Source organism: Budorcas taxicolor, chromosome 1, assembly GCF_023091745.1.
Source record: "Budorcas taxicolor isolate Tak-1 chromosome 1, Takin1.1, whole genome shotgun sequence".
Classification (NCBI taxonomy): Eukaryota; Metazoa; Chordata; class Mammalia; order Artiodactyla; family Bovidae; genus Budorcas; species Budorcas taxicolor.
Window position 1 is genome coordinate 159059497 of NC_068910.1, and position 18211 is coordinate 159077707.

An 18211-nucleotide genomic window follows, 5' to 3' on the forward strand; every position below is an offset into this window, starting at 1 on the left:
TTTTTTGACCGGATCTCCTGCACAGAGGAGGCAGGGAAATAGAAGTCTCTCCTGTTCAGCAACTTTGAAGCAGCCCTCAGGCCTGCTCTGCATCCATTCATCTCTGCACACCAGCTGCTCGAATATGCAGATGTCTTCAAATGGGTTTCTACTCTCAAAAAGTTGATGGGGGAGCAGGATAGAAATCAAACCTCACACTGAGAGAGGAGAGGTGCAGAAATGGTGATACATCTTGACACGCAGTGTGACACACAGAGTGCAAAGAAATCAGTTCTGTGCCAAGGGCGGAAGGGGAGCGGACTTTAGAGAGGAAGTGTCTTGAAGGATAAGGAAGGGTTCAGGGGAAGGGATCATTCAAGCCTGAGGGAGGCCAGTGTGGGCCAGATGTTCCTCTATGGCTTGTCATTTGCAAGCAGCTCTGTCCCAGGACTTTCACACATTGCAAAGAAAATCAGTCACAACAAAAATGGCCTGATGAGAAACTGTTAAACACTTTGAATGTAGTATGCGTGCATGTTAAATCACTTCAGTGATGTCCGACTCTGCGACCTTATGGACTGCAGCCTGCTGGGCTCTTCTGTCCATGGGATTCTCCAGGCGAGAATACTGGAGTGGGTTGCCATTTTCTTCTCCAGGGGGTCTTCCCAACCCAGGGATCAAACCCACATCTCTTAAGTCTCCTGCATTGGCAGGTGGGTTCTTTGCCACTAGCACCACCTGGGAAGCCCTCAAATACATAGTATCAGTTCAGTTCAGTTGCTCAGTCGTGTCCGACTCTTTGTGACACCATGAATCGCAACACGCTGGGCCTCCCTGTCCATCACCAACTCCTGGAGTTTACCCAAACTCATGTCCATTGAGTCAGTGATGCCATCCAGCCATCTCATCCTCTGTCGTCCCCTTCTCCTCCTGCCCCCAATCCCTCCCAGCATCAGGGTCTTTTCCAGTGAGTCAACTCTTCACATGAGGTGGCCAAAATATTGGAGTTTCATCAGTCCTACCAATCAACATCCAGGACTGATCTCCTTTAGGATGGACTGGTTGGATCTCCTTGCAGCCCAGGGGACTCTCATGTCTTCTCCAACACCACAATTCAAAAGCATCAATTCTTCAGTGCTCAGTTTTCATCACAATCCAACTCTCACATCCATACATGACCATTGGAAAAAACAGCCTTGACAAGACAGACCTTTGTTGGCAAAGTAATGTCTCTGCTTTGAATATGCTATCTAGGTTGGTCATAACTTTTCTTCCAAGGAGTAAGCGTCTTTTAATTTCATGGCTGCAGTCACCATCTGCAGTGATTTTGGAGCCCCCAAAAATAAAGTCTGACACTGTTTCCACTGTTTCCCCATCTATTTCCCATGAAGTGATGGGACCAGATGTCATGATCTTAGTTTTCTGAATGTTGAGCTTTAAGCCAACTTCTTCACTGTCCTCTTTTACTTTCATCAAGAGGCTTTTGAGTTCCTCTTCACTTTCTGCCATAAGGGTGGTGTCATCTGCATATCTGAGGTTATTGATATTTCTCCCTGCAATCTTTATTCCAGCTTGTGCTTCTTCCAGTCCAGCGTTTCTCATGATGTACTCTGCATAGAAGTTAAATAAGCAGGGTGACAATATACAGCCTTGATCTACTCCTTTTCCTATTTGGAACCAGTCTGTTGTTCCATGTCCAGTTCTAACTGTTGCTTCCTGACCTGCATATAGGTTTCTCAAGAGGCAGGTCAGGTGGTCTGGTATTTCCATCTCTTTCAGAATTTTCCACAGTTTGTTGTGATCCATACAGTCAAAGGCTTTGGCATTGTCAATAAAGCAGAAATAGATGTTTTTCTGGAACTCTCTTGCTTTTTCCATGATCCAGCAGATGTTGGCAATTTGATCTCTGGTTCCTCTGCCTTTTCTAAAACCAGCTGGAACATTTGGAAGTTCACGGTTCACGTATTGCTGAAGCCTGGCTTGGAGAATTTTGAGCATTACTTTACTAGCATGTGAGATGAGTGCAATTGTTCGGTAGTTTGAGCATTCTTTGGCATTGCCTTTCTTTGGGATTGGAATGAAAACTGACCTTTTCCAGTCCTGTGGCCAGTGCTGAGTTTTCCAACTTTGCTGGCATATTGAGTGCAGCACTTTCACAGCATCATCTTTCAGGATTTGAAATAGCTCCAGTGGAATTCCATCACCTCCACTAACTTTGTTCATAGTGATGCTTTTTAAGGCCCACTTGACTTCACATTCCAGAATGCCTGGCTCTATAGGCAATTCTAATGTGCAAAAGAACTACTTGGAGACATTTCTGGGTCCTACTCCCAGAGGTAGGCCACAAGAATTTGTGCTCAGATGCTGCCAGTTTAGGGAACACCTTTCGTATAATCTCGGACTAGACAGCTTGCCTGATTCTGTAATGAGGGTAATAGAGATAAGGGATGAAAGAACTAGTTCTCAATGTCCTTCTCTTAAAAATAAGTGTATTCAAAAAAAATTTTTTTATTATAGTATAGTTGATTTACAATGTTGTGTTAGTTATAGGTGTAAAGCAAAATGAATCAGTTATATATATATACTTTTGTATTATTGTTAAAGCTATTGAAGTGTGAGCTGATTAAAATGTCATTTATTCTCAAAGCATTCCAAAGCAGCTGATAGGGAGGACCATCAACTTTCCAGCTGAGAAAAACTTCTTTAAATTATTTTTGTTTACAAAAAGAATTCTCTTTTTGACACAAAATATAGAAGGACATACTATAAAATATAAATTAAATATATTGTGACCTTGCTACCTCTAAGGAACAAAGTTGCCTTAAGACATTCTATTGATTATTAAACTTTTTTATGTATTCCAGCTTTGCCCCAGTCTATTATAAATAATAGATACCAGTGTATTTATAGTAAATAATGTAAGGGATCTTCTTTTAGAATTAGCCATCAAAGAATAAGTATAAATTGCTATATTGTATAAGAGTTCTCTGCTCTAGACAGCCATTCCTTCAAATGCAGTTCACAAAGAAGCACGTTTCCTTGGGGAAAACATAATTTAAACCATAGAGAAGTAACACTCCTTTTCAGGGAAATTGCAGTGCCATCCAAGATATTGGTAGAACTACAGAACTCCCTAAATATCACTGTTGGACTCAAAGATTTTGTTATGTTCATGAACAAGATATGTAAATTTAAAATGCAGTGTGTTAAATGAGACTATATAGCAAACAGGATATGTCTTATAACTTCCACTGTTTTTATATTATAGTTTGGATTTTGGATTTTTTTTTAAGTGTATTTTTAAACCAAACAATTTACTAACCTATTGGTGTGCCAAACTCCTTTTGTCTCTTCATATGGGCTCTATATCTTTTGTTGGAACCAGACTTTCACTTCCCTAAGATTGAAATGGGGGTGGAGGAGGAGGCTCAAGCAAGAGAGGAGGAATAGATGTTCTTTAAAAATATTGTAAAGAGAGATTCAAAGTCATATCATAGATATGGACCATTTTCTTTATGATGGGATATGTAACTTATAAATTTGTGTTAGGACAGAAGTACAGTCAGTCCTTAGTTTCTGCTGTTCCTCACCTGGATCAGTTTTCTATGCTTGAAGCTCTGGTTGTGGAGGGCCTACTGCACTATGCATATAATGGGCTTGAACAGCCACAGTTTTTGGTATGTGCTGGGGGTGGTAGTGCTGGAATCAATCCCCTGTGGGTACTGAGGACCACTGTTGTACAGATATTTTGACTTAGACTTACTAGGTTATACATTAACCACATTAGATTGTTGTAGCTATGAATCATGAATAAATGTTTATAAGGAGTAAATTGTTTCAATTTCCTGAATCTGTTAAATTGAGAAGCCTCTCCTGGGGTAAAAGTAAAACCTCCATCACTAGGGAACCCAGATTCTTTCACAACAGCCCTGCCTTCTACTGTCCTTTCTAAGCCTGGTGGTCCAGCCTGTCTCCTAATGCCTCAGGCCAACTAGTGACTGAGCTGTATTAACTTGAAACTGCTGGCTGTAGAAATTCCAATTGCTTGTAAAGCCATTGGCTTTTGCACTGATGCCAGTTTTCTTAGGCACTGTTTACCTAGGCAAACTGGTCCTGCTACCCAGCCCAGCAGATCTGCAGGCAAAGAGAACTTGTAGCTGGTAGGGTGGGATACATTTCATGACCTTTTTGCACTCTCCAGCCTGATTTTAGGCTTTTTTTATTTGTTTAGGTGTTCAAAACCTGTGTGATGGGAGAAACTCAGCATTAAACAGTAGTTTAGTTGTTGATTTTCTTCTGAGCTCTAAGTAATAACATTCAGAGGGATAGGGCAGTCAGTTGGGCTTTTGGGTTCTAGTACTTTGTCACTTGGAGTTTTATGATCTTGGGCAAGGCATTTAATGTTTCTAAGCCTGAAACAAACAAAAAAAATGTAATATCTGCTCTTCCTGTTTCACGGGTTCTTATGAAATTCAGACAACTGAAAGTTCAAACGATTATAAACTGTAAAGCAATATACAGAATAATTAGTATAAATATTCTACTTTATTATGTATTTTATATTTTATATAGTGTCTATTAAATTATTATAATCACATGCTCAATATACACAAAGAAATCTTAGCTTCATCTGAATCTGGCTCTTCTGATGTGTAGTAAATATCTATAAAAATCATTTGCCTTTTATCTTTTGGGTTTATATGCCATTTAATAAATAGTTTTTCAAAGAAATATCAAATTTTCTTCTCTGCACTTTACATAAAGCAAAAAATTAACTCAACTCCTGCAGTATCCTGTGTAACACATTTGTGAAGTCAGGCAGAGGGCATGAGTGGGCAAGCTCTGTACTGCCTATAGCAGAAGGAAGTTTAGGAGGTTTTGTTGAGAGGTTTAATTCTTTTGTGCTGCCTTGAGTCAGCTGCTATTTGGAACACTCAGATGAAAACAGATACTACTTGTCCTGGCAATAAGGGAGGCTTTTTGCAGCTTGTGTAGCCTCATGAAGGACATTTGTTTATGACCATGGACATGGGACAGTGGAAAAAAAATTTGATCTCCAAGTCTCAGATCTTGTTTCAAGTTGCTAAAAGTCTTGAGAAAGAAACGTGCTGGTGAGGAAGAGATCAGAAAAAAGGGGCAGATGGAGAGGCCTTCTCAGCCCAGAGGGTTCATGGCTAGAGCTGCTGATCTTGGAAGAGTCACATATCCATTCCAGGCCTCAGTTTCCCTTTGTGTAATATGGGAAACAAAAGGGTCATTCCAGATGTAAAAATCATCCAGTTTCATGAAGTAGGTTTGAGAATCAATTGACTAGTGAGTGACAGTAGAGGTTGATGGCTGAGGTTTCCAGAGCCAGAGTAGGTTCCAGTCCAGGCCACCACTTCATGCCTATGTAACACTTTTCATGGACCACTCTTGGCCTGAGACTTCACATGAAGAACAGTGATTTGTTGTTGTTTAGTTGCTAGGTCGTGTCCGACTCTTTGTGACTCCATTTGACTTCCCTGGTGGCTCAGACGGTAAAGCATCTGTCTACAATGCGGGAGACCCGGGTTCGAGCCCTGGTTTGGGAAGATCCCGTGGAGAAGGAAATGGCAATCCTCTCCAGTACTATTGCCTGGAAAATCCCATGGACAGAGGAACCTGGTAGGCTACAGTCTATGGGGTCGCAAAGAGTCAGACACGACTGAGCGACTTCACTTTTGCCTGTGTGCAAATGTCAATATGTATGAGCTATTATCCCCCTCAAATTTAGAGGACTTTTGGAGCTAAGCAAGTACTTTGGCAATACAGAAATTGCCTTCTATGCAATAGTGAAAAATAAACAAAAAAGTTTAGGGACTGGAAAGAGACCATCTTCTCCTTTTTGTGCTCTCCCAGCTTGAAGTGCAGTGAGAGAACAAACTGAAGGCTTTAGGGAGAAGGGCTTAGGATGTCAGATCCCTCGGAGAGTTCTTGCCTTTCTCTCTTCTAGGTTACCTTATCAGTGAGTGGTGGTGAGGTTTTCATCAGGTTTGTTTTGTAGCTCTATAAGAAAATCTTAGATGGAGGAATGAACAAATACAAAATGTAATAGAGCAATCTCATCAGAGAACTCTACTGTTATTAATACATAATTATAGTTGTGCTTCACAGGTTGGCTTAATAATTCCCTCCAGTGCTTTGCTAAAACTCTTTTGGTCCATGTCTACTCTCAGAGTGTGGTCCAGAAGGGTTAGTTTATAAATGCTAACTAAAGGAAAATGGTTTTTCCAGTAGCCATGTATGGATGTGAGAGTTGGACTGTGAAGAAGGCTGAGCGCTGAAGAACTGATGCTTTTGAACTGTGGTGTTGGAGAAGACTCTTGAGAGTCCCTTGGACTGCAAGGAGATCCAACCAGTCCATTCTGAAGGAGATCAGCCCTGGGATCTCTTTGGAAGGAATGATGCTAAAGCTGAAACTCCAGTACTTTGGCCACCTCATGCGAAGAGTTGACTCATTGGAAAAGACTTTGATGCTGGGAGGGATTAGGGGAGGAGGAGAAGGGGACGACCGAGGATGAGATGGCTGGATGGCATCACTGACCCCGTGGACATGAATCTGAGTGAACTCCGGGAGTTGGTGATGGACAGGGAGGCCTGGCGTGCTGCGATTCATGGGGTCACAAAGAGTCGGACATGATTGAGCGACTGAACTGAACTGAAAAGGAAAAAAGGGAGAAAAGACAACTATAGGAAGGTTCCTTACCCAGATGAAAGTGAAAGTCGCTCAGTCATGTCCAACTCTTTGCGATCCCATAGACTGTACACTCCATGGAATGCTCTAGGCCAGAATACTGGAGTGGGTAGCCTATGCCTTCTCCAGGGTATCTTCTTGACCCAGGAATCGAACCAGGGTCTCCTGAATTGCAGGTGGATTCTTTACCAACTGAGCTATCGGGGAAGCCCTCCTTAACCAGATGCTCCTGCTGCTGCTAAGTCGCTTCATTCATGTCTGACTCTGTGAGACCCCATAGACGGCAGCCCACCAGGCTCCCCTGCCCTGGGATTCTCCAGGCAAGAACACTGGAGTGGGTTGCCATTTCCTTCTCCAAAGCATGAAAATTAAAGGTGAAAGAAGTTGCTCAGTCGTGTCCGAATCTTAGCGACCCCATAGACTGCAGCCTACCAGGCTCCTCCGTCCATGGGATTTTCCAGGCAAGAGTACTGGAGTGGGGTGCCTACTAAAGGCCTGAGCAAGAATCCTGCCAATGCTGGTTTCCAGAGAGAAGGGACAACAAGAGATAATGTGGGTTTACTCCTCGCATGCACTCTTTTAATACCTTTTTTTTTTTCTGAGAAACTTGGGCCCAGACAGCTTGGGAAGTTTGCCTAGGTCACATAGCTAATAAATGATTGAGCCAGGACTTGGCCTTGGGCTCTGTCCAAGTTGTGTGTTCTTGTCTCACTATCATATTTCCTTAAGCCTTTCTGTTCTTGCTCAGAGAATCTCAAGGCAGGATAATGAGAAGTGATTCTTCATGAACTTTTCTTCTGAGGAAACCTTGAGGATGAAGTTTATGTCACTTAAAGGGCTCTTCTACCCTAAAGTCCTTATATAGCTCTCAGTTTAGGAATGTGCAGCTGGTGATTCGAGCTTTCCAGGTGGCGCTAGTGGTAAGGAACTTTCCTGCTAGTGCCAGAGACATAAGAGACTTGGATTGGATCCCTGGGTTGGGAAGAACCCCTGGAGGAGGGCATGGCAACCCTGTCCAGTTTTTTTGCCTGGAGAATCCCATGGACAGAGGAGCCTCACAGGCTCCTGGCAGGATTCTACACTACATAGGATCACAAAGAGTTGGACTGCTACTGCTAAGTCACTTCAGTCGTGTCCAACTCTGTGTGACCCCATAGACAGCAGCCCACCAGGCTCCCCTGTCCCTGGGATTCTCCAGGCAAGAACACTGGAGTGGGTTGCCATTTCCTTCAATGCATGAAAGTGAAAAGTGAAAGGGAAGTCGCTCAGTCATGTCCGACTCTTAGCGACCCCATGGACTACAGCCTACCAGGTTCCTCCGACAACTGAAGCGACTTAGCACACTCCCAGCTGGTGATTCAGCCTGGCTTCAAGTTAATGTGAAATTTACTTTGTGAATTACCAGAGCTGACCTAAGGTAGTGAGATTTCCCTATAGGACAAACTGAAGTGCTGTGAAGGCCTGATGTAAGCAAATAAAAAGAGGTAATATTATGAGCACTTGTGTACTAAGTTCAATGTCAGATATCTTATGATCACTCCAATTTTACAGGTAAAGAAACTGAGACAAAGAGAATTTTGTGACTTGCCCAGAATTACCCAACTAGCAAGTATTAGAGCCAGGATGGAACCTTGGCTGACTGACTTTACCATCCACACTCCCAAATACTATGCTATGCTCTGGACGACTGGGGATGAGGAAGGGTCAAGCAGAGGCAGTGGAGTGCTCTCTGGGGTTGTGGGTGGGGTGGAAACACTGATTTGGAGCTTTTACTGATTTCCATAATATAAATACCCCCACCATGGGTGCTTTCAAGCTACTGAATTGATGTCAAGTGACTTGTACATTTACACTGGTCTTTGTGACATGGCAAGAGCTGGCTCCAGCAGAAAACTGAAGGGTACTGCCAAAGAGAATAGCTAGGTACAGAAAAAAAGTAAGTTATGCGAATTATGCCCAATAAGTACAAAGGGTGGGGCAGTAAGAAATGGAGATAATGAAGAGAGGGACAAGATTGGAATGTCAAGTTTGGTATTTGTTTTTGTTTTTGTTTTTGTTTTCCCAGTAAGAAACTAGAAGTCAGTGGAAGTTTTTAAGCAGCCAGGTGTTGTGATCAGTCTTTTTGGATGAGAACTCTGGTTATAGAGAACGAAAGTGCTTCTAGATTCAAGTTAGTTGGAAGATAATGAAAACAATGAGCATCTAATCAAGGCAGCAGTGGGAGTCGGGGTGGAGGCCGTGGGTAGATCTAGATTCAGTAAATGCTGGCAGGTGGAATTGACATGAATTGATTGCTTGGATATCATATGCGAGAAGGAAGGAGCTGAAGAAAATACCAAGATTTCTAACTTGGAAGCTAGATTTATGGACAGATCATTAATGGAGAATTTAATGGAGTGAGTTGTTGAGTCAGGACTGGAGAAAAAAGTATAGAACATATTCATTTTGAAGAGTTTATAGGCTATAATCCTGGAGATGGTTGGAAATGTGGACCTGGAGCTTAAGAAAGATAGACCGTGGGTAGGAGATATGGAAGTCATCAGCACATGGATAGAGATCATAGCCATTTAATTTATTAAGCTGCTAGTTAGCACTTCCTATTTTCCGGGCATTTTGGCATGGTAGTGCATTGCTTTGCTCAAGGAAAGCAGGAATTATGTAGATGAATAAAATATGTAATCTTGGGGAAAGCCATCATTTACAGGGCCAGTGGACAGGAAAGGAAGAAAAAAAATCAATAAAATATCCAAAAGAGAAAAAGGAAGAATTAATTATTAATGTGGCAAGAAACCAGTGAGACATAGAAGGAAGAAAGCTTCAAGAAAGAACACGTTGTTAAATACCTGCAGAAGCCAAATATGTCATTGGTGTGGGCAGCAGGGTCACGATATCATTGGTGAACCTATTGGGTTCCATCCCTGGTTCAGGAAGATCCCCTGAAGGAGGAAATGGCAACCCGCTCTAATATTTTTGCCTGGAAAATCCCAAAGACAGAGGAGCCTGGCAGGCTGTAGTCCCTGGGGTTCCAAAGAGTCAGACACAACTGAACAACTGTGCATGCACGCACCATATGGCCTAGAGCCTCCCAACAGAGCCTGTCCTTTCATCAGAGTTGGATTGGATTAGAGATCTCCAACCCTCAGTAAATAAAAGGATGTTTTTATCCTTGTAATCTAGGCGGCAGTAGGAAAGAGGACTTCAATATATTTTCCTTACTGGAGGAGGAGGATGCTGAACATTTGTAAAGCAAAGTAAAGGTGGTGGGCAGAAAGCACCAGTGTAGAACACGTGCTCCACAACCACAAACATCTGTGCCTTTCCCCACCCTTCTCTTCTTATCCAGCCTACTGATCACTCACTCAGTTCAGTTAAGTTCAGTTGCTCAGTCGTGTCCCACTCTTTTCGAGCCCATGAATCACAGCATACCAGGCCTCCCTGTCCACCAACTCCTGTTTACCCAAACTCATGTCCATTGAGTCAGTGATGCCATCCAGCCATCTCATCCTCTGTCGTCCCCTTCTCCTCCCGCCCCCAATCCCTCCCAGCATCAGAGTCTTTTCCAATGAGTCAACTCTTCGCATGAGATGGCCAAAGTACTGGAGTTTCAGCTTCACCATCATTCCCTCCAAAGAAATCCCAGGGCTGATCTCCTTCAGAATGGACTGGTTGGATCTCCTTGCAGTCCAAGGGACTCTCAAGATTCTTCTCCAACACCACAATTCAAAAGCGTCAATTCTTCGGCGCTCAGCTTTCTTCACAGTCCAACTCTCACATCCATACGTGACCACTGGAAAAACCATAGCCTTGACTAGATGGATCTTTGTTGGCAAAGTAATGTCTCTATTAAACTCTGTTTAATCAGCTGATACTGCCTCCAGGCAACCAGATGAGACAGATTCTCTTTTCTCGAAGGCTAGTTATATGGTCTCAAAGAGTTGGACACCACTGAGCAACTGAACTGAACTGAACTGAACTGAGTTATACATACCTGTGTCCTTTAAGTCATGTATCTCTACTTTTTAAGTTTCTGCATCATATCATAAGCTGATAATGGTGCTGTAATTCTTAGTATCACTTAGCCTGGACTGACACTTTTGCTGCTTGGTTTGAACAGTCATGATCATGGGAATTCTCTGCAGGTTGGAACAGAAGGCATGAGAAGATCTTGAAATACCCAGGAGGTTGGCAATCATTAGATCTCTTAAGGGAGCAGTAGTCAGAGGGCAGAGCTGGCAGTGATGAGACTATCGAAATAATTGGATTATGCCTCCACAGTGTGCCCAAAACTTCTCCTGGCTAGGAGAAAGAATATTTCCCTCCTTGGTCTATTTCCTTGTCACTGTGTTTTATTTCTTTGCTAGATCTCTTGAGTCTTACTATTGTCTGCGTTATTAACAGATACCTCTGAGCTCTTCCTCCAGGCCTTGCCTCCCTGAATCTCTGACCCTGTCTTTTATACCTGTCTACCTAGATGTTCCATTGACTTTAAATGGAATAATTTTAAAATGGAATTTTCTTGCCTTTCCTGATTGTTCTTCTGCCTGTATTCTGTGTTTCTCATACCCTAAGTGAAGACTTCCAGGGTCTTTCAGTCCTTTGCCTGTGTCCTACCAGCCTGCTTCCTGATACCATCTCTTACTCTGTGTGCAGTTACCAAGGTGCATCAACTCTGCCTCAGTGATACCTCTTGAATATATTCCCTCCCCTATATTCTCCTGGGGCAGACCTTCATTTTCTTCCTGTAGACAGTTGCCAAATGCTACGGCTATGGTCCTCTAGTCTCTCACCAATCTACTGTGTACACCTCAGCTGCATCATTCTGCCCAAAATATAGTCTCATTAAAAAGAGTGTCCAAAATCTTTGCTGTTTAACCATTAACAACTAAGAGCATTTCATCTGCCACCATCTTTCCAGCTGCACCTTTAGTCAGACTGCATCATCTTCTGCATCAGAAGTTGCAGCTGGTGGTTTAGTCCAGATTTGGCCTGCAGGCAAGTTTTATTTGGTCTGCAACTTAAAAAAAAATTGATCTGAATCAATGATTTAAAATCAGAGGATTTCCCTTAAAAGCTAAAGGCAGAGAAAGTTTAGTTAACTTTGAAAGCTTAAAGACAGATGGAAATTTGCAGCAGTGAGTCAAGATTTGAATTCTTAACTGCTCAAGTTCTGAGTCCATCTTTCACCTATCTTTGTATTGCTGTCACGTATAGCAGAATCTTTACATATACTCTGTGCGTTCATGCTCAGTCCTCAGTAGTGTCCAACTCTTTGCGACCTCATGGACTGTAGCCCACCAGTCTCCTTGGTCCATGGAATTTTCCAGGCAAGAATACTGGAGTGGGTTGCCATTTTTTACTCCAGGGAATCTTTCTGACCCAGGGAAGCAGATTGGCAAGCAGATTCTTTATCACTGCACCACCTGGGAAGTCCTTACACATACTAGTCAGGGCCTCATTAATACTTGTTGAATTATTGTTACCTGACTTTTGATAGTTTCTTGATACAAACATTGAAGTTGTTTGTAGAAAAAAAGTACTGCATTAGTGAGTCACAGGTGATCTGTACAGTGTTAAAAAGTGAAGGTCATGTAATTTGCACACCAATAGAAATAAATAAATATGCATTTTAAAGTATACTCAAACTTTACAATGTTTAAAAAATGTGACCAGACTATGGCTGATTCTTGTTGATGTATGACAGAAAACCACAAAATTCTGTAAAGCAATTACCCTTCAATCAAAAAAAAAAAAAAAAAATGCGACCGGGACTTCCCTGGTGGTCCAGTGGTTAAGAATCCACCTTCAGTGCAGGGGACATGGGTTCTATCCTTGATGGGGTAACTAAGCTCCCATATACCGTGAGACAACTAAACCCATGCACCATAAACTACTGAGCCTGTGGGCCACAACGAGAGAGAAGCCCAGGTGTCCCAGTGAAGAACCCATGTGCCACAACTGAAGATCCCCAAGTGCTGCATCTGACCTGAAGCAGTCAAAAATAAATAAATTTTCTTTTAAATGTGACTTTATGGTCATGCAGATATTTTGTTCTATGAAATTGTTGTCCTATAACAGGCAGGAAAAAGGCAGAATCTGGAGAGGAGAATTAGAAAACTGCTTGACAGGATGAAATGGCCATCACTGGAAAAGGTGGAGAACCACTTGTGTGGAATACAAACTTTTGAATGTGAGAAATGAAGCGGGTAGTGAGTTATAATAGATGCTCCAAGTATCTAATGTGGTTGGTTTATGTTGAAATTTTATTACACACTGAGTTGTTGATGTGTGTGGAGTGTACTAGGACTTTTCCCCACCTCTCCCTCCCACTTTGACATGAGCATACAAGTGAACTTTTTAGAGATAACAATTTTACATCTTTTTAACCTGTAATAATTTCAGAACTTGGTAATCATTGTGGTCCTAATAACAAATTACGTAATGGGGAAAAAAACGATCATCTCAGTTTCCCTGGAAACATGGGGCTGTCTATCCCTGGGCTCACATTTCATCATGCAGGATTTTCCAGATCAGTGACGTGACAGTAACAATAGAAGACTTAGTATAAACCAGGTACTATTCTAGTACCTGTTTCCACTTTTGTAAGCGTCACAACAATCTTTTTAACCAATTAGCATTATTATTTCTGTTTTATATATGAGAAATTGAAGCACAGAGATTAGTAACTTGCTGGCAGTTGGGGAAGCTGGGCTTTTAACCCGAGCATCACTGTGGAGTCTATGCTACTGACTTTGGTGTTTGACATGACTCTTGTTGTTATTGTTCAGTCTCTAAGTCATGTCTGACTCTTTGACTCCATGGACTGCAACATGCCAACTGTCCTTTACTATCTCCTGAAGTTTTTTCAAATTCATGTCCATTGAGTGATGCCATCCAACCATTTCACCCTCTGCTGCCTTCTTCTTTTGCCCTCAGTCTCTCCCAGTATCAGGGTCTTTTCTAGGGAGTTGACTGTTTGCATTAGGTGGCCAAAGTATTGGAGCTTCAGCATCAGTCCTTCCAATGAATATTCAGGGTTGATTTCCTTTAGGATTGACTGGTTGGTTTTCCTTGCAGTCCAAGGATCTCAGCAGTCTTCTCTAACACCACAATTCAAAAGCATCATTCAGCCTTCTTTATGGTCCAGCTTTCACATCTGTACTTGACTACTGCAAAAGCCAAAGCTCAGACTATATGGACCTTTGTCAGCAAAGTGATGTCTTTGCTTTTTAATATACTGTCTACGTTTGTCATAGTTTTTCTTCCAAGAAGCAAGCGTCTTTTAATTTCATGGCTGAAGTCACTGTCAGCAGTGATTTTGGACCCCAAGAAAGTAAAACCTGACATTGACATGACTCTTACATTGAGCCTCAATTGCCATGCTCTGCATACCTCCACTTCCCTTGATTACATTTTCTTCCCATAGGCATTTGTCCAACACTTTGGCATCTTGGTTTCCTATCCTTTTCCTTACTATTCACACTTCATCTTCTGTGTGTGTGTACACTCAATAATGACTGACTCTTTGCTCCCTACAGACTGGGGCCTGCCAGGCTCCTCTGTCCATGGGATTGTCTCAGGCAAGAATTCTTTAGTGGGTTGCCATTTCATTCTCCAGGGGATCTTCCCAACCCAAGGATTAAACCCAAATCTCCTGCACTGGCAGGTGGATTCTTTACCACTGAGCCGCCTGGGAAGCCCCTTCATCTTCTATTAAGGCACAATTCAAAATAGATGCCTTACTGAATTTCATCTCAACAAGAAGAGGCACAAGTAATTCCTTCCTCTCTGGGCTTGTGCAACCCTTTATCTAGGTTTCTCTTACTAAACTTGGATTACTTAACTAACTAACATCAGCTATTCATTTACAGTTCTTGGTTCTCTTCTGTTTCTCTAAGCTCCAGAAGATTGTCTTTTTCTCCCCTTTAAGTTTCCCTGTCCATTGAATATATTTTCTTATTCGAATGATGAATGAATTAGCAGAGAACAATCCCATTCATAAACACAAAAATGAACAGAGTATAATTTAAGCAGAGTACAGTTTTTGCTTGACTTCCTTTCATTTTTGCTTGTCCTCTGACCTTTGGTCATCAGACCCAGGTAGGGAACCAGTGGCCAACCTATTTTGTATATCTGGTTCTACTAAGGTGTAATGAGTATCCTCAGGCAGAATTCCCTTCTAGTTCCTGGAATAGTTATGGGGCAAGTTTTAAGACCTCTAACATTGCCTTAGGGTACTTAAGCTAGCCGAGACTGGGTCAATTCACAACCCATGAAACTCTTAACACTTGGAATGCTTCTTTGTGCTACTGGAGTTTTCTGGCTACTTCTAAAAAGGTTTCAGGAAACAACTTGAGAATGTCTCTTGGGTGGATCTGAATCTCATTTCATGAACTCAAGAATGCAAGAAGTATAACTTGATCTATATTTCAAGCCTTTATTCTTTAGGTAGAACTTAATTCCAACGAATTTAGGTATTCCTCCATCACTGTTTTCTTTCAGGTTTTGGGGTGTTTTGTATGTTGAGACATAATACTTTGGGTGGTGGGGGGAGGCATCTGGGTACACATCCTCAGCCCACATTCCTGTTCCACCTGGTCCTTGGTGTTTGGTTCCTACAAGTTGCCCTGGGATATCCTTTGTTCTTACCTATGAGAGCCTTTTAGATCTATTAGTGCTCTCTTCTATTCCTGTTGGACCCTTGAGAATGTGTCATGGGCCATGGATAATGGAGTTGTCTCAGAAACGTCTGCAAGACATTCATGCAACCTTGCTATTTTTGTGCCTTTTGGGCACATGGAATTCTGCTGCTGCTCCTGCACCAGCTGGAGCCCAAGGAGCTCTCTGAGGTCATTTGAGGCACCACCTTCCTAGACATATTCTGAAGTCAGTCTTCCCAAGAGTCTTGTCTTTTTCCAGGGTTCTGTTTTGGGCATGAGACATATGTCTATTGCTCTCAGATTCCATAGATATATCCGAGGGTTGCTGTGTCCCAAGATTCTTTTTTCACTGAATCTCAGTTATCAATCCTTACGTTCCTCATTTCATCTCCCAATACTTTCTCCTTCCATCTCCCACCACCTAGTTTGGAGATTCACTCTCTATTCAGGCGACTTCTTATTCATCATGCAATCTTGTAAATCAGTGTCTGGTTTTTGTTTTAATTTTCCAAAGGATGTAGGCTTTTGAAAATTAAAAGCAGGAAAACACTCCTGTTTCTTTGCTATTTGTTCTCATATCCCTTCCTTGAGGTAACAACTACAGAAAGGCTTGGCTACTGATTTTATTTGCCGGACAGTAGGGATAGGAGCGGAGAAGGCAATGGCACCCCACTCCAGTACTCTTGCCTGGAAAATCCCATGGATGGAGGAGCCTGGTGGGCTGCGGTCCATGGGGTCGCGAAGAGTCGGACACGACTGAGCGACTTCGCTTTCACTTTTCACTTTCATGCATTGGAGAAGGAAATGGCAACCGACTCCAGTGTTCTTGCCTGGAGAATCCCAGGGACGGGGGAGCCTGGTGGGCTGCCGTCTCTGGGGTCGCACAGAGTCGGACACAACTGAAGCGACTTAGCAGCAGCAGCAGCAGCAGCAGCAGAGATAGGAGGGGAGTAGTGAGAAGAGCTAAGGAAAGCAATAGATATTAGAGGGAAAAGTTGGATACCATTCACAGTTTTAGCATGCCACACAATATCACATACACATGTGAATGTCATCCTATCCTGGATAGTTTTCAGAGCAGCTTCCTGGGCTCACACTGTTCTCAACAAGCATCTCTAGGGTAATTCTGTATGTCCTGCAGCCCTCTCATAGTTCTGGAATCCAGCTTCTAACCTGGTTAGTCTCTAAGCTTCTTTTCTCTCTTCCTCAGAAGGAGGAAAATAATAGAACTGTAGCCAGAATTCAACAACCTCTCCTCACACTGTAGGCACTCAGGCAGTAATAACTATTATTAATAATAGTAATAATAAATTGGTTAATGACAGATTACTGTTTGCTTATCTCTGTTTTCAAATTTTGAAACAAACTCACTATTATCTGTAGGATAATGATTTTTCATTCTCAAATTTATCAATGAATTCCAAATATTAGCACAGTTTTCACACCCACCTAGCCTTTCTTACATGCATCTCCTTCCCTTTTTCTCCTTCATAAACAAACTGTCCCTTCTCCAGTGAGCATTTTTGTCCCTTGTCAGTGTTGTAAACAATGCAGATAGTTGTTCAGAAACCCCATTCAAGTCCGTGATCGAAAGCTAATACAGCAGAAGTGCCTTAGGAAAGGTATGGGCAGATTGAGGTAAGTCTGCATGCAATAAGAGGATGCAATGCAGAAGGGAAACCAGGGGTGGATGCTATGTAAACCGAATAATCTACTGTAATCTGTTCTGTAAAGACAGTTCACTTGTTTTACAGCTTTCCTTTAATTGAAGAAACTCATATAATTTGTTTTAAATATTTAATAAAGTCTTCATTCAGCTAAAAGCAAAAAATGTAGTCCATAAAGTAACTGAGTCAAGCCTGCCATTTCTTTCTTCATATTTTATTATTTCATGCCTATTGAGCTACTTTGGCTGTGAGAAATAGAATTGATCTTGTGGGTTCTCTGTTAATTCACAAGGGTTTGTCGTGTTGAGTCTAGAAATCTTAGTGAATACAGAGATTCTCAGCTAGGCCCCAGTGAATCTCTGTATTCCCCCATTAGACTGATGTGTTACCACAAAACTCAAATGATGATTGCTGCTGCTGCTGCTGCTAAGTCGCTTCAGTTGTGTCCGACTCTGTGCAACCCTGTACCTCTTCCTAATTTGCCAAAGACTTTAAACCTTTAATCTTACGATTAGACACCTCTGTATATGTGTATGTGCACAAACACATTTGTTTGTTTCATATCAAAAACAGTAAAAGTTGTTTTAACTTTTTCAATAAATTGATCAAATGATACACACTGAAATTGAGTTATTTTATTAATATTCATTTGCTTTGCTGTTGCATATATTGGCAGCTAATAGGTATTAATGGAATTGCTGGAAAAACTGTTCATGGTTAGATAAACTGCTTCTGGTTCTTGCTTTTCATGAACACTGGCTAGTTGTTCTATAATGCAGTCTTTCCAGCTCTTTTCACGGCAGGGCATATGTGTACAGTAATAATATTTTATATGAGACAGTGGGGTAAACGGCTCAGGAACTTGACTGCTCAGGGACAGAGAGGATCAGTGTCATAGCACATCTGTGTCCTCTTCAAGACATAACAGTGTGCTCCATGCATGTGCTGGGAAGCTGTATTATGGTGTATTGCAGACTACATATAGCTCTTAATTCTACTCATGACATTGTCTTCTTGATCTTATGATGGCATTAAATATTTCACTAATCATCAGTGTTCTGTTTAATATTTTACAGAAGCACACCGTTAAATCTTCAGCTGCTCCCCTTCAAGGTTTGAGAGCCACTAGGAGATATAGTTGAGATCTTCCCTGGTAGCTCAGACAGTAAAGCGTCTTCCTACAATGCGGGAGA

The 18211-nt window shown here is 42.0% G+C and overlaps 1 protein-coding gene across 1 annotated transcript in view; it reads left to right on the plus strand.

Moving 5' to 3' along the window:
• NCEH1 (neutral cholesterol ester hydrolase 1) overlaps nucleotides 1–18211 on the plus strand; it is a 65963-nt gene that overhangs the window by 24138 nt on the left and 23614 nt on the right. The window lies entirely within an intron of this gene.